Source organism: Oryx dammah, unplaced genomic scaffold, assembly GCF_014754425.2.
Source record: "Oryx dammah isolate SB20612 unplaced genomic scaffold, SCBI_Odam_1.1 HiC_scaffold_12, whole genome shotgun sequence".
Lineage (NCBI taxonomy): Eukaryota > Metazoa > Chordata > Mammalia > Artiodactyla > Bovidae > Oryx > Oryx dammah.
Window position 1 is genome coordinate 14,411,007 of NW_024070196.1, and position 14,787 is coordinate 14,425,793.

Genomic DNA, 14,787 nt, shown 5'->3' on the forward strand with positions numbered 1-14,787 from the left:
GAAGGGAACACCCTCTTTGATGGAGCTGTAAGAATCCTCACCCCATAGGGTGGATTCTCTGTCTGCCGGAAGCCCATCTCACAATGCAATTTCCAAGTATTTTTCTTTAATATTGATGTTAAGGTGCCTTTCCAGCTGCCACCAGGAAACTAACCTAAAATATCATCTTGCATCATGTTACAACAACATCATTAAAGTACAGAGTTGGGGAGAAAGATGTAGCTGATGGATTTGTACTTACACAAATAGAAGGGAATCTTGAAAATACAGAGTTGAAAAATAATTGGTTTTTCTTTAACACTGTCTAAGTAGAGGGTGGTATTTCTAGGTTAATAGTATCGAGTCATTGCCCCCAGTGGAAGTAGTTAGGTTTACTCATCTTCCCAGTGTCCCTGTCTCTGCTGCCCCCAGTGACTCTCAGTTGAGCGGCTGAGCTCTCCCCATGTGGCTCACTCAGTCCCAGATACTTCCCAGAACGGTTCTAACTTGAGGCAGGAATCATTTCAACAGCCCCAGGTTTCCCTGTAACCAGCAAAGGATTACTGTTCAGCTCTCTTGCAGGGTGATTGCAAACATAATATCCAAGCTCTGGCTCTGTGCTGCACATCTGTGCTGACCACTAATTTTCCTGGTTTGTAGTTGCTCATCCATGGGGCTCTCACCCTAAGTATGGGGTTATTGCCTTCAGAGTTGAATTGATGTCCCCCTTCCTGCCCCCCACAACACACACATATGCTTCCCACTCCTCCCTCCTTTATAAACCCATTTGGAAGAACCATGCATCTATCTTGGCTTTCATTGTGAGTTCCTACCCAAGTCATTTATTTAATCCTTTGGTCCTGCAGTCACCTCTGGGACCCAGCTTTTCCCTGGCTATTTCCTTCTCCCTAATCGCCATGGCCCTGTGAGTTCCAAGATGCTATGGCATCTGTGACTATGCTGGGACTTAGTTTAGGACACTTAACCTAGATTCCCAGTTGCCGTGTGACCTCATCTATTGGAATTCCTGTTAGTTCCTCCACAACTTGTTCTTGATCTGAGAATGGAGAGCATCTTCTTATATTTGTTCTCTTATACCTGGCTTTGGTGAGCTGGTCCAACTCATGGATTATCAAACTTTTTCTGTGAAGGACTATATAGCAAATGTGTAGGCTTTGTAAGCTGTATGGTTTTTGTTGCACTCACTCAACTCTACTGTTGTGAACCAATGGGTGTGACTGTATACCAATAAATCTTTATTTATAAGAACAGGTAATGGGTTGGATTTGGCCCAAGGGCCATAGTTTGCTATCACCTAGTCTGGTCTATAGCTTGTCTCTTTATTGCCTCATTTTCCACTTTCTTTCCCCTTTTTCCTGTACCATCATCCTCTTCCCTTATATTGTTGCAAGTAGAGCACCATGCCTTAATATCAAGTTCGAAGATAGGGCTCTATTTGCCACTGGTTATATTATATACATAAAAATTAGTTTGTGTACCTGAGTAGCAGGTCTAAATTTCAGTGTCCACAGATGCTTCTTAGAGGAGGCACATAGATTAGGGTCAGGGATGGTTCATATTTTAATCAGATGCCATTTAGGCAGTTTCTGCTTTTCCTTTTCTAGGAACTAGGGCCCTGTCTTTGCTTATCTTATAGAATCTGGGTGATATTCTCCATTAGTGATCTTAGTCAGACTAATATTAGTCATTAATATTATTATCCAATATTATCCAATATCTACTAACAATATTCAGTTCAGTTCAGTCGCTCAGTCGTGTCCGACTCTTTGTGACCCCATGAATCGCAGCACGCCAGGCCTCCCTGTTCATCACCAACTCCTGGAGTTCACTCAGACTCATGTCCATCGAGTCAGTGATGCCGTCCAGCCATCTCATCCTCTGTCATCCCCTCCTCCTCCTGCCCCCAACCCCTCCCAGCATCAGAGTCTTTTCCAATGAGTCAACTCTTCTCATGAGGTGGCCAAAGTACTGGAGTTTCAGCTTTAGCATCATTCCTTCCAAAGAAATCCCAGGGCTGATCTCCTTCAGAATGGACTGGTTGGATCTCCTTGCAGTCCAAGGGACTCTCAAGGGTCTTCTCCAACACCACATTTCAAAAGCATCAATTCTTCGGTGCTCAGCCTTCTTCACAGTCCAACTCTCACATCCATACATGACCACAAGAAAAACCATAGCCTTGACTAGACGGACCTTAGTCGGCAAAGTAATGTCTCTGCTTTTGAATATGCTGTCTAGGTTGGTCATAACTTTTCTTCCAAGGAGCAAGTGTCTTTTAATTTCATGGCTGCAGTCACCATCTGCAGTGATTTTGGAGCCCCAAAAAATAAAGTCTGACACTGTTTCCACTGTTTCCCCGTCTATTTCCCATGAAGTGATGGAACCGGATGCCATGATCTTCGTTTTCTGAATGTTAAGCTTTAAGCCAACTTTTTCGCTCTCCTCTTTCACTTTCATCAAGAGGCTTTTTAGCTCCTCTTCACTTTCTGCCATAAGGGTGGTGCCATCTGCATATCTGAGGTTATTGAGATTTCTCCCGGCAATCTTGATTCCAGCTTGTGTTTCTTCCATTCCAGCGTTTCTCATGATATACTCTGCATATAAGTTAAATAAGCAGGGTGACAATATACAGCCTTGATGTACTCCTTTTCCTATTTGGAACCAGTCTGTTGTTCCATGTCCAGTTCTAACTGTTACTTCCTGGCCTGCATACAGATTTCTCAAGAGGCAGGTTAGGTGGTCTGGTATTCCCATCTCTTTCAGAATTTTCCACAGTTTATTGTGATCCACACAGTCAAAGGCTTTGGCATAGTCAATAAAGCAGAAATAGATATTTTTCTGGAACTCTCTTGCTTTTTCCATGATCCAGCAGATGTTGGCAATTTGATATCTGGTTCCTCTGCCTTTTCTAAAACCAGGTTGAACATCAGGGAGTTCACGGTTCACATATTGCTGAAGCCTGGCTTGGAGAATTTTGAGCATTACTTTACTAGCATGTGAGATGAGTGCAATTGTGCGGTAGTTTGAGCATTTTTTGGCATTGGCTTTCTTTGGGATTGGAATGAAAACTGACCTTTTCCAGTCCTGTGGTCACTGCTGAGTTTTCTAAATTTGCTGGCATATTGAGTGCAGCATTTTCACAGCATCATCCGTCAGGACTTGAAACAGCTCAACTGGAATTCCATCACCTCCACTAGCTTTGTTCATAGTGATGCTTTCTAAGGCCTACTTGACTTCACATTCCAAGATGTCCGGCTCTAGATTAGTGATCACATCATCATGATTATCTGGGTCGTGAAGATCTTTTTTGTATAGTTCTTCTGTGTATTCTTGCCACCTCTTCTTCAGTCGCTCAGTCGTGTCTAACTCTCTGCAAGTCCCCCAGACTGCAGCACACCAGGCCTCCCTGTCCATCACCAACTCCTGGAGCCTATGCAAACTCATGTCCAGTATGTCAGTGATGCCACCTAACTATCTCATCCTCTGTTGTCCCCTTCTCCTCCTGCCTTCAATCTTTCCCAGTATGAGGGTCTCCAATACTATTCCTGACATATTCCCTGAGTAGGAACACTGACTTTTGTTCAGCTATGGCTGCAGCATACTTAGGGAGGATATAATCCCTTCAAAGTGTAGGGAATGAATTTTTACCAAGAATTTGTACTAGATGACATCTCAGACACAGTTCTGGGTAGTAGTGTTTGGACAAAGTCTTCTTGTGGCATTTAGGAAAGACTTTTTCTCCATGGTAAGAAAGGGAGACATGAGGAGAAATCAGTTTCCTTCTCTTTCCTCTCTTGTTTGTCCTTGTACAAGAATAATATTCTTATAGTTCTTGTACCCATCTTGGTAGCACGAGGGGAGATATGATCAATACTTTGATGGTGGCAGAAAGAAAAACTGGAATTTATTTGATTATGGGGTGCTGTCCCACACTGTGGTGTAGAGTATATGCTCCATATTAACTTTTGTAAAATTTTATTTTATTGAAGTATAATTGATTTACAGTGTTGTGTTAATTTCTGCTATACAAGAAAGTGATTCAGTTATCCATATATATACAAACATATATATATATTCTTTTCCATTATAGTTTATCACAGAATATTGAATATAGTTCCCTGTGCTATACAGTAGGACCTTATTGTTTATCTAGTCTATGTATATTCCTCCTTATTAACTTTTAGAAAATCTAAAAGATTCCAAATCCTGAAAGAGATCTGGCCTCAAGGGTTTTGGATAATGGATTCCGTACCTGCACTATAATTTGTATCCTGCATGGGGAAATAAAAATCCCATTTCTAGGGTGAATAGTACCCCCACACCCCAGGAAAGCTTATTTTTCATTTGCTAACAAAGAGGCAGCCTTTCTCTTTGCAGCATCTCCCCAGAGTCTTCACCTCACTGAGCTCAAGTCTATGAAAGGAAGGAAATTCCTGGCTACTCCCCGTGAGAATTCAGTGGTGGCTTCTTCCTCAATATACATTTGGTTTTATGAAGAAAACTCCATACAAGGGTATAACTAGCTAAAAGTCTCCTTCTTTCTTCAACATATGGTGGAGGAATGCAGTGGAGCTATGTGGAGGCAGAGATCAGTTCTGTCGCTGACCCAGTGCAAATCAAACTGAAGTATGTAGTGATAATATGCAACTTATCATGAAACTTCTCATGTCAACAGATATCCCCATAAAGAGCCGCATATCTGCTTGGCTGATAAAATCTGTTTGAATCAGGCCTATGTGCTTTGGGTGGCCCACAGCAAACCTCTAAGGGCGGTAAATTGCATCTTTGGAAAGGCAGGCTTTTTGGAACTGTGTCTGCATCCAGACTCCAGGGGATTTCAATGCAGAGGGATTTGCAAGGTTTGCATTTTTCATTCATTAAGGCTGTGTTGCTGCCAAAGTTCTCTTCCTGTTAGTCATCCAGGGAGGAGGGCTCAACACAGTGGGCTGTGTCATAAATTATTGTGAGGCTCAGGGAAGCCCAAATGGAATACCAAGGGGGCCATAGATCTTGGCACAGGTTTTGTGAACAAATTCTGAGAAATCCAAATGTATTGAAAAATCACATGTTTACAGAGGAATGAAAGACTCAGGCTATCTTTAAATTCAGCAAGCCGAGAATTAAGCTTGTCTTTTATCTATACCAGTAGGCAAAACCCAGAATTAGATGACTGTGAAGAGTCTATTTTTGTGGCATTCCATAGAAACATTCCTGCAGTTAAATGATTCTTTTGTCTTGATCTGTGGTTCTTAACCTTTTAATTTTTTTAAACATACATTTTTTTTTGTTGGTCCCTTTGAAAGTCTAAAGAAAGCTTTGGGCCTTCTGGCCAGAAATTGTCCACAAATACACACACAATTATATATACAATTTCAGAAGGTTTATGGGTCCTCCGAGGTTCATCCATAACCCTCCGTTAAGAATCTCTGCTCTTGACACTAGAAGCTCCTTGATGATAACGATTATGTCTAATCGTTATGTCTAATTATATCTAATCTGCATAACATCTCTTCTATTCATGCCTAACACCCTGTTTCATACTCAGAAATTCTAGTTAGTGTCTCCTGACATGAACTTACAGTAATAAAGCTCCTTTCTATTTTTTACAGTATTCATTGAAAACATATGAAGTAGTTATTGGATTAAAAATACAAATCTTGGGACTTCCCTGGTGATCCAGTGGTTAAGACTTCATGCTTCCACTGCAAGGGGTGTGGGTTCAATCCATGGTTGCAGAACTAATATTCCACATGCCCGGCAGTGTGGCTAAAAAATGAATAATAGATAAAAATTAAAATGCAAGCCTCCTTTTAAAGTAAGTTCTGGAATGTATCATTATATTCCCTTGATAGAGAAAAAAATCATAAAGGAGAATTACTTCCTCTGTAGCTCTAAAATTGCTCCGAAACAAATTTATACATGGGCAAAACTGGAAATGGAATTGCTGCTTCTGAGAATTGCCCACTAGCTGTCTACTTTCTGCTTCATGTGGACTTTTAAATTAAGGATCCTCCATTTGATTTAACATTCTCCAGAGCTATGGGTCGGAGTAGGCAATGGCAACCCACTCCAGTACTCTTGCCTGGAAAATCCCATGGACGGAGGAGCCTGGTGGGCTGCAGTCCGTGGGGTCGTGAAGAGTCGGACATGACTGAGCGACTTCACTTTCACTTTTCACTTTCATGCATTGGAGAAGGAAATGGTAACCCACTCCAGTGTTCTTGCCTGGAGAATCCCAGGGATGGCGGAGCCTGGTGGGCTGCCATGTATGGGATCACACAGAGTCGGACATAACTGAAGTGACTAAGCAGCAGCAGCAGCCGCAGAGCCATGGGGTAAATGTCCTTGCAGGCGCTGACCCGAGCAGTTCCAGGGGCGCCACTCACACATATTACAAGGCTGAGCCGAGTCCTCACTCACTACTGGTAATGACCGCCATTGCTGAATTCTCATTGTAGTTTGAACTCAGACTTTCCTGATTTCAAGACCCTGCCCTTAACTACTGCCCTTGTCTTTTTTCCTTTGTACTTGCTAATTTGGGCTTCCCAGGTGGTTCAGTGGGAAAGAATCTGCCTGCCAACACAGGAAATGTGGGTCCGATCCCTGGGTGGAGAAGATCCTCTGGAGAGGGAAATGGCAACCCGCTCCAGTATTCTTGTCTAGGAAATCCCATGGACAGAGGAGCCTGGCACGCTACAGTCTAAGGGCTCTCAAAAGAGTTGAATATGACTTAGTGACTAAACAACTTGCTCATTTGCCAAAGAACATCAGGGTAGAGGAACAGACGGGGATGAGGTCTTTTATCCTCCCTCCCAACGAAGGGAAGGATTCCCAAATGTGTCTGAGGAGCTTCTGGGCATTGACACTTCCAGGCGTACCAGCCAGCGTGCCCCCTGCCATGGGTGTGATGTGTGGGGATGGTACCTTTGTGAACAGCTCTTATTATTGGAGAAGAACTGAAGGTACTTGGAAGAACTGAGGATCGTATAGGGTGGCCCCTGGGGAAACTGAAGCAGCTTGACATGGTCTTGGGGCCTCTTGGCTTCTCTTCCAGCTGCTCTCACTTGGGGATCACCCCTTTTTTCATAGGTGAAAGCACACTGATGTGGGGGGTTTGGGCATTTTCTCACTCATAGTAAGAAAGTGGCAGAGTTTGTTGTAAAGGCTTTTTTAAAAGTCTTATTTTATATTGGAATTTAGTTGATTAACAGTGTTGTGTTAGTTTCAGGTATCAGTTCAGTTCAGTCACTCAGTCGTGTCTGACTCTGCGACCCCATGAACCGCAGCACATCAGCCCTCCCTGTCCATCACCAACTCCTGGAGTCCACCCAAACCCATGTCCATTGAGTCGGTGATGCCATCCAGCCATCTCATCCTCTGTCATCCCCTTCTCCTCCTGCCCTCAATCTTTCCCAACATCAGGGTCTTTTCAAATGAGTCAGCTCTTTGCACCAGGTGGCCAAAGTATTGGAGTTTCAGCTTCAACATCAGTCCTTCCAATGAACACCCAGGACTGATCTGCTTTAGGATGGACTGGTTGGATCTCCTTGCAGTTCAAGGGACTCTCAAGAGTCTTCTCCAACACCACAGTTCAAAAGCATCAATTCATTTCAGGTATACAGCAAAGTGATTCAGTTATCCATGTACATGTATCTGTTCTTCTTTAAATTCTTTTCCCATTTAGATTCTTACAGAATCTTGAGCAGAGTTCCCTCTGCTGTACAGTAGGTCCATGATACTGTACAGGCTTTTGTTGCCAGGTAACAAGGCAGGGGGCGCATGAGAAGAGGGGCTCATATTGAGAGTGGGAAATTCAGTCCTTATCCAGGTGTGTGTTGTGGGGTGAGGGTGCAGGATTGCCAGAGAGGCACACCTGTGGACTAGCTAAAAAGGAAACGATTTCTCCTCGATTTATCTAGAAGCCGCCCCTGAGGATGCCTGGCTGGAGAAAGATTCTTCCTCTAGTCTGAGAGCATCAACCCTGTCATGCGGGTCTCCCAGCTCTGCCTCCTGAGCCTCTAGTTGACCTTTTTCCTGGGAAAACTAACAAGTTGTGGTTCTACCAAAATCTGCACTAATTAGAGAAGCTGAAGAAGAAGAAACAGATACCATCCGATTCTCTACTTCCAAGCTAAATCTTAGAACATGAAAATCAAAGTGAAAAAGTGAAAGTCGCTCAGTTGTGTCCCCCTTTTTGTGACCTCATGGACTATATAGTCCATGAAATTCTCTAGGCCAGAGTATGGAGTGGATAGCCTTTCCCCTTTGTATCACTTAAGAGCATTTCTCTGGGTTCAATTCCAGGGATGGAACCCAGGTCTCCTGCATTGCAGGCCGATTCTTTACCAGCTGAGCCACAAGACAAGCCCAAGAACACTGGCGTGGGTAGCCTATCTCTTCTCCAGCAGCTCTTCCCAACCCAGGACTTAAACTGGGGTCTCCTGCATTGCAGGCGGATTCTTTATCTACTGAGCTATAAGGGAAGCCCGATGACCCTAGCATTTATACTTTAACAAAGAGGGGGACTGGAAGAGAGTTCCTTGGCTGGAGCCAAGGTTGGCAAAGCTTACAGGATGGTGCGGTAGGGGTGAAGGAAGAGAACGGTGGTAGGATTGGAACACACTACACAGAAATGTCCAGGATAGAAACAGGGAAGCCACGGGTAGGCCTTTCCTTAACCTCACGTCACTCCTGGACAGGGGCCAAAGTCTGCTGGAAGCCTCACACTGACCTCCTCCTGGTCAGCAGGTCAGGCCATTTGGGAGCACTAGCCCTCTGTGTACAGAGGCTTGGCCCCTGACCCTCAGTGGGCAGTGGTATTTGTGGGAAGAGTAGCCACAGCAACAGGACTTGGATGAGGCTGCCTGGTGGGGGAATCTGTCTGCGTTGTAACCCGAGCTCCTAAATTGGCTCAGTGGTAAAGAATTCACCTGCCGGTGCAGGAGACCTGGGCTCCATCCCTGGGTCGGGAAGATCCGCTGGAGGAGGGAATGGCCACCCTCTCCAGTATTCTTGCCTGGAGAATCCCATGGACAGAGGAGCCTGATGGAGCCCAGTCCATGGGATCTTGATCAGACAAGACTTAGTAATAAGTCATATCATAACAAGTTACTCAGCAGAATTAAAATGTCCCAAGTGTAATCAGGCACTGTTAAAAAGCTGAACAAAGAGACTCTTTCCTGATTGCTACCTAAGCCAACGTTTGTTTGTTTTTTTAATCTTTATTTCGGATTAAATTATTTCCATAATTAAGGGTAAAGCAAACACATTTCCTTGGGTCCATTATTTTAGGTGATTGTGATTTCCATGAACATTGGAACTCCTGAGTATCATTTGAATATTTGCCTGCATGCTTGTGGGAAGCTTCTGTAGCCTTTTCTTGGTAGTAAGTCCAATTTTCTAAATTCTTCTCTTTCCTTGAGGTATTCCATTTTGCATTCCTCATACGTGGCTAGATCATTATAGTAAGCAGTTAGACATTCTTGCAATGCAGAATTTTCTTTCTGGCATTTTACTGCCATATGGATTCTGGAGACCTTGCAACATTTAATGAAATAATAAACTTGTTCAGAACATCTCTCAGGCCTTTCCCCTTAATATTTTAGGGATCAAAACATCTTTCTCAACATGTCTGAGATGCTTCTCTGTGGAGTTGAGCCCAGACTGGGGTTAAAAAATTAGGTCTGTCTAAATACCATTGCTTAGAGGAGACTAGAAAGCCACAGGATACTAGAGTCTGTTGCTGGAGCTCCCCTCTGTGAAAAAGTCACAAATGAACTGTAATTGTTTTGGACTAGGCATAAAGCCACGGTGTAGAGCTTGACCCGCAAGGCCACAACGCAATGTGTGTGGGAGATGAGCAAACAGTCCCAGTTATTGAAATTCTAGCCTCCTGGTACTTCTTGTTCTGCATGGCGAGCGCCAGCCTCTTGCCCACTCTTACTTCTCTAGACGAGCATTCTCACCTCTATTCAGGATCACAAATAACTACAAGGAAAGTGTAAGAATGATCAGCTGGATTTCATACTCAAAGCAAGGCTGGGAAGAGCCCTGGAAGACGGGAAGTATTGAAAAAAGGTCCTTCTATAGGATGGTACTGATGAACCTATCTACAGGGCAGCAATGGAGACGCAGACATAGAGAAGAGGCTTGTGGACCTAGTAGGGGAAGGAGAGAGTGGGATGAACTGAGAAAGCAGCGTGGAAACATATGCATTATCATATGTGAAATGGGTAGCCAGTGGGGATTTTCTGTATGATGCAGGGAGCCTGAGCCCTGTGGTCTGAGACAACCTTGAAGGGTGGGATGCACTGGGAGGTGGGAGGGAGGTTCACGAGGAAGGGGACGTGTGTATACGTGCGGCTGATTCATGTTGATGTATGGCAGAAACCAACACAACATTGTAATTAGCCTCCAATGAAAAAAGAAAAAAAAAGCCTAAAAATAAAAGGATCCTCTTTTCTAAGGGAGAAATTAGAGAATATTCCAGGTTTATGTCTCATCTTTACCCTTCCTCAGTTTTCTTCTCACTTTCATTCAGTATCACACCAGTTGAATAGCTTCTGTGCTCAAGACATTGTGCCAAGCATCACTAAAGATGCAAGGATGGGTGAGCCACGGATCCCTTTCTGGTGGGAGTTCTAGGAGGGGGCCAATGACAGTTACTGGACACAAATAACTGTGATAGAAGGCCCATTTGGTAAATCCAAAGATAGTGCTTGAGTGGCTCAAACAGGGAGATATGTGTCCCCCTTGAGAATGGTCAGGAAAGACATCTTGAAGAAAGCAACATTTGCAATGGGCCCTGAGAAATGAGTAACATTTAATTAGTGGGAAGAAAATTAAGGGTTGGATGAGTGTATCTGGAGGAGGAAACAGTCGAGCAAAGGCCCAAGGACAGAGGGCCTGGGAAGGACTGAGAGGTAGGTAGGTAGGAGCATGGTGTGTGCGTACGTGTGTGCGTGTGTGTGTGTATGCACATGTGCGTGCGTGCGCTAAAGTGTATGAGTTGTACAGAAGAGGCCTGGGAGCAATACTCCGCTCTTCTGATATCACTAACATAGTACTGAAGCTCCAATACTTTGGCCATCTGATACAAAGAGTCAACTCATTGGAAAAGACCCTGAGGCTGCGAAAGATTGAGGACAGAGGAGAAGGAGGTGACAGAGGATGAGATGGCTGAATGGCATCACCGACTCAATGGACTTGAGTCTGAGCAAGCTCTAGGAGGTAGTGAAGGGCAGGGAAGCCTAGTGTGCTGCAGTCCACGGGGTCACAAAGAATCAGACACGACTTAGTGACTCAACAACAACAACAACATATCACATCCCCAGAGCCTAGAGCAGATGTCCCCCAGAGCCGGTGATTGATCAGAATATATATTAGGTGATAAAGGGCAAATGGCAGAGTTTTCTATCTGTGCTTCCTATGTTCTACCGATGTATATCTATGTTTCCTTTTCCCACTATTTATATTTCTCCCTCCTTTTATTTCCAGCTATAATAGGAAGCAAATTTGGCCTTCCACATCAGTAAAGGCATCTTATCCATTCTGCTTCAGAAGATATAGCTTTGAATTTTTAAATACCCAGGCAATTTTCCCTTAATAATAAGTGAAAGAAAACCTGGTGTAACTTTGGCTTCACAAGTAAACACTCAGTTTAACATTTCAGTTTCTCAAAATTGCTCTCGCTGTCTAGCTGTGTGTGCTCTGATGCTAATAAGCAAGACAGGTCTTACCAGCTATTCAACAAACCCAAGCGAGTAACATGTCTGAACAGAACATATTTTGACTACTTTGCATAAAAAAATAAAAGTTTGGTGACCTAATATTTTGGTCACATAAATATTGATATTTAGTGAAATATTTGGGGGCAGAAACAACACCATTCAACTCTTCTAGAATTTGAGGACGTCTCATGGTTACCCTGACTCCAGAGGGTTTTCTTGGCATGATGCCATTCCTCGGTAGAAGAGTGTTCGTGAAAAGATTCAGTCTGTTTATTCAGGAGAAAACGACAGCAGTGGGAAGGTTCACCAAGTCAAAACCTGGTCATGTTAACCAGATCTGACAAACTTTCATATGGTGGATGTCTGGGTAAGAGGTCCCCTAACTGCTTGGAGAATGTGAAAAGTGAGTGAGTTGGGAAGAAAAACATCTCCCAGCTCATAAAATTCCCCATGTATCATTAGAAATTCACCAAAAGCTCTAAAATACAGATCTCTCTTGGAAGAGTTGACCCCATTTGTCATTCGCATGGTACAAATTCCTCAGATGCATTGTACTCTCATTTCACAGGTTGAGCCGGGGTATACGGAGGTATTGGAAATATTGGTAAGAGGTTGATGTTAGGAAGGGAAGGATTCATTTTTAAGATGTTTGTCTCTCTGAGATGTTTGTCTCTCTTATGTACGTACTTGGCTGAGCCTGGTTTTAGTTGCAGGATGCGAGACATTTTCCAGCTGCAGCAGGTGGAGTCTAGCTCCCTGACCAGGATTCAGCCTGGGCCCCCTGCATTGGAAGCACAGGCTTAGCCACTGGACCACCAGCAAAGTCCCTAGATGATTTTGTTCTGTTTTTCTTGTAGAGGAGACACTAGTACTATTTCCTGGTCTTTATGACTGAATGTGAGACCTCATCAGAGTTCTGGAAAACTCCAGGAGCTGGAAGGGAGCTCTGATAGAGGGGATGATACGGGCCCTGGGTGGAAGGAGAGGGAGGCTGGGAGATGGGAAGGTTGTAAACCCAAAATTACCTACTTCAAAATATCGCCCAAGGACCTAGTAGTAGGAATTGCTCCTTGACATTGATAAAAACCTTCTAACTGCCTGTTTTCTACTTGTCTGAATTGCTTTAAATAAATATTATAGACCTGTTTTGAATTTTTCCCCTCCCTGTAGATAATTAGAGGGATCTAGTAGACAAACTCATTACTTTGGAGTGAAACAGTCTCTGGTCCTGCTAGTTCTGTCAGTCAGATGCTGGGCATATTACTTGACCTCTCTGAGCACCCTTTTCCTCCATGTGTAACGGAAGAGGCAATAGTCCCTGTCTTGCAGGTTTAACATGAGAACTAAATAAGATAATATATGTTAAAAAATCTCTGCAGGATACTGTCAGTACATACTATATTTCTTTTTCATAATGCTTCATTTCATTTTGGAATTCTGGAAGGACAGTCTCTCAGTGAAGAGCTGGCAGGGCACTGGATTATTCTTTTTTTAATGTCTTTTTTTTGGGGGGGGGGGTGCTGAGCCAAGGGGCAAGTGGGATCTTAGTTCCGCGACCAAGGATCGCACCTGCACCCCCTGCATTGACATCTTAACCCCTGGGCCACCAGGGAAATCCTTGCACTGGATTATTCTTTTTTTTTTTTTGGATTATTCTTGATAGAGTCCTCCAGCTCTCAGCTAGAGCCCACACCTCCCAGACCCTGAAGCTGACTCATTCTCTCAGGGGACCAGGGAGTAGAAGAAGAAATGGACTTGGGTTCAGTGCCAACTAGAGCAGAGCCTTTCCAGAGCTGTCCCAAGCCCAAGGCGTTTCCCTGGAGCCGGACCAGCCTTGAATGGAAGAGGCCTGGCTTTGCTGCATTTGGCTTGCGTTCGAGTTTCCAACGAACCCTACCAGCGTCCTGTGAGACATGAGATGCTGCGCCCTTTTCCCTCAAAGCTGTTTACGGTAATTAATCAAGGCATTTTGGAGCAGGAAATCTTCATGGAGAGGCTGTTTCCCACAGACATTCCAGCCTGGAACACATCTTCCAGGCTCAAAATATTTTGTAAGTTCTCGTCCCTACAACTTTATAAATTACCGTTCAAGCTGGAAACAGTTGATAATTTATACATGTTTCTTAATTGAATGTCATTTGAGGTGAAAAAAATCAATCATTAGTCCAGCAATCATCCACTATGTTGTAGAATTAACCCCAGCCTCTCTTATCTGCACGGTGAAAAGTACTTTCAGAAACTATAGGTCTAAAGAGAAAAAATACCTGGGGAGGTACCATGTGTGGGGGTGTTGATTTGTTTTTGTGCCTGATTCTCTGGGAGGGTGAAATAAAACTTCTGGAAAAATAGTTTAGGATAATTTGCAAAATGACATAGAAGGAGACTCTGAACCTTGAGAGTAACACACCTACACTTAATCTGGGCTCCCCCTCCCCCGAAAAAGGAAGAACAGTCACTGGGCCTTCATGCTATGGAGTGGAGTTTCAGGGGGAGGGGCAGGGAGGTTAGCATTTTCTTCTTACTGCTTAAAGTCCCCTTAGGATTTCCCTGGTGGCTCAGATTGTAAAGAATCTGCCTACAATGCAGAAGACATAGGTTCTATCCCCGCGTCGGGAAGATCCACTCAAGAAGGGAATGGCACCCCTCTCTTGCCTGGAGAATCCCATGGACAGAGGCTACAGTCCATGGGCTCTCGAAGTGTAGGACATGACTGAGCGATTAACACTCTCAGAGTCCCCTTTGAGGGGCAAGGAGGACTTACTCTGCTCTTCAGATGGTCTTTTCAATTTTATTTTCCTTCTTCCCCCCTATGTGGCATGTTTAAAGAGATGGGACTGAGTTAGCCTGTCATTGGAAGGGCCCCTTGGGCCTTTGGAAGTTCTGGGAGAAACTGAGTAGCTCTGGAAAAGGGAAGCACTGGCCTGGTTCTCGTTCTGGTGCAAAAACACACTCTTGCCTCAAATTTGTCTTGTCTCCTCCTGCTTCTGGAGATGGAGAACCCTGGGGGCAAGGTTTGAGTGGGGTCTATCAGAGTGATCCTCAAAATGTAGTGTCCAGACCA

At 44.0% G+C, this 14,787-nt stretch overlaps 1 pseudogene; it reads right to left on the reverse strand.

Annotated features, from left to right (window-relative positions):
- Positions 1-9,279: 9,279 nt before the first annotated feature.
- Positions 9,280-9,910, reverse strand: LOC120871631 (annotated as a pseudogene).
- Positions 9,911-14,787: the final 4,877 nt, after the last annotated feature.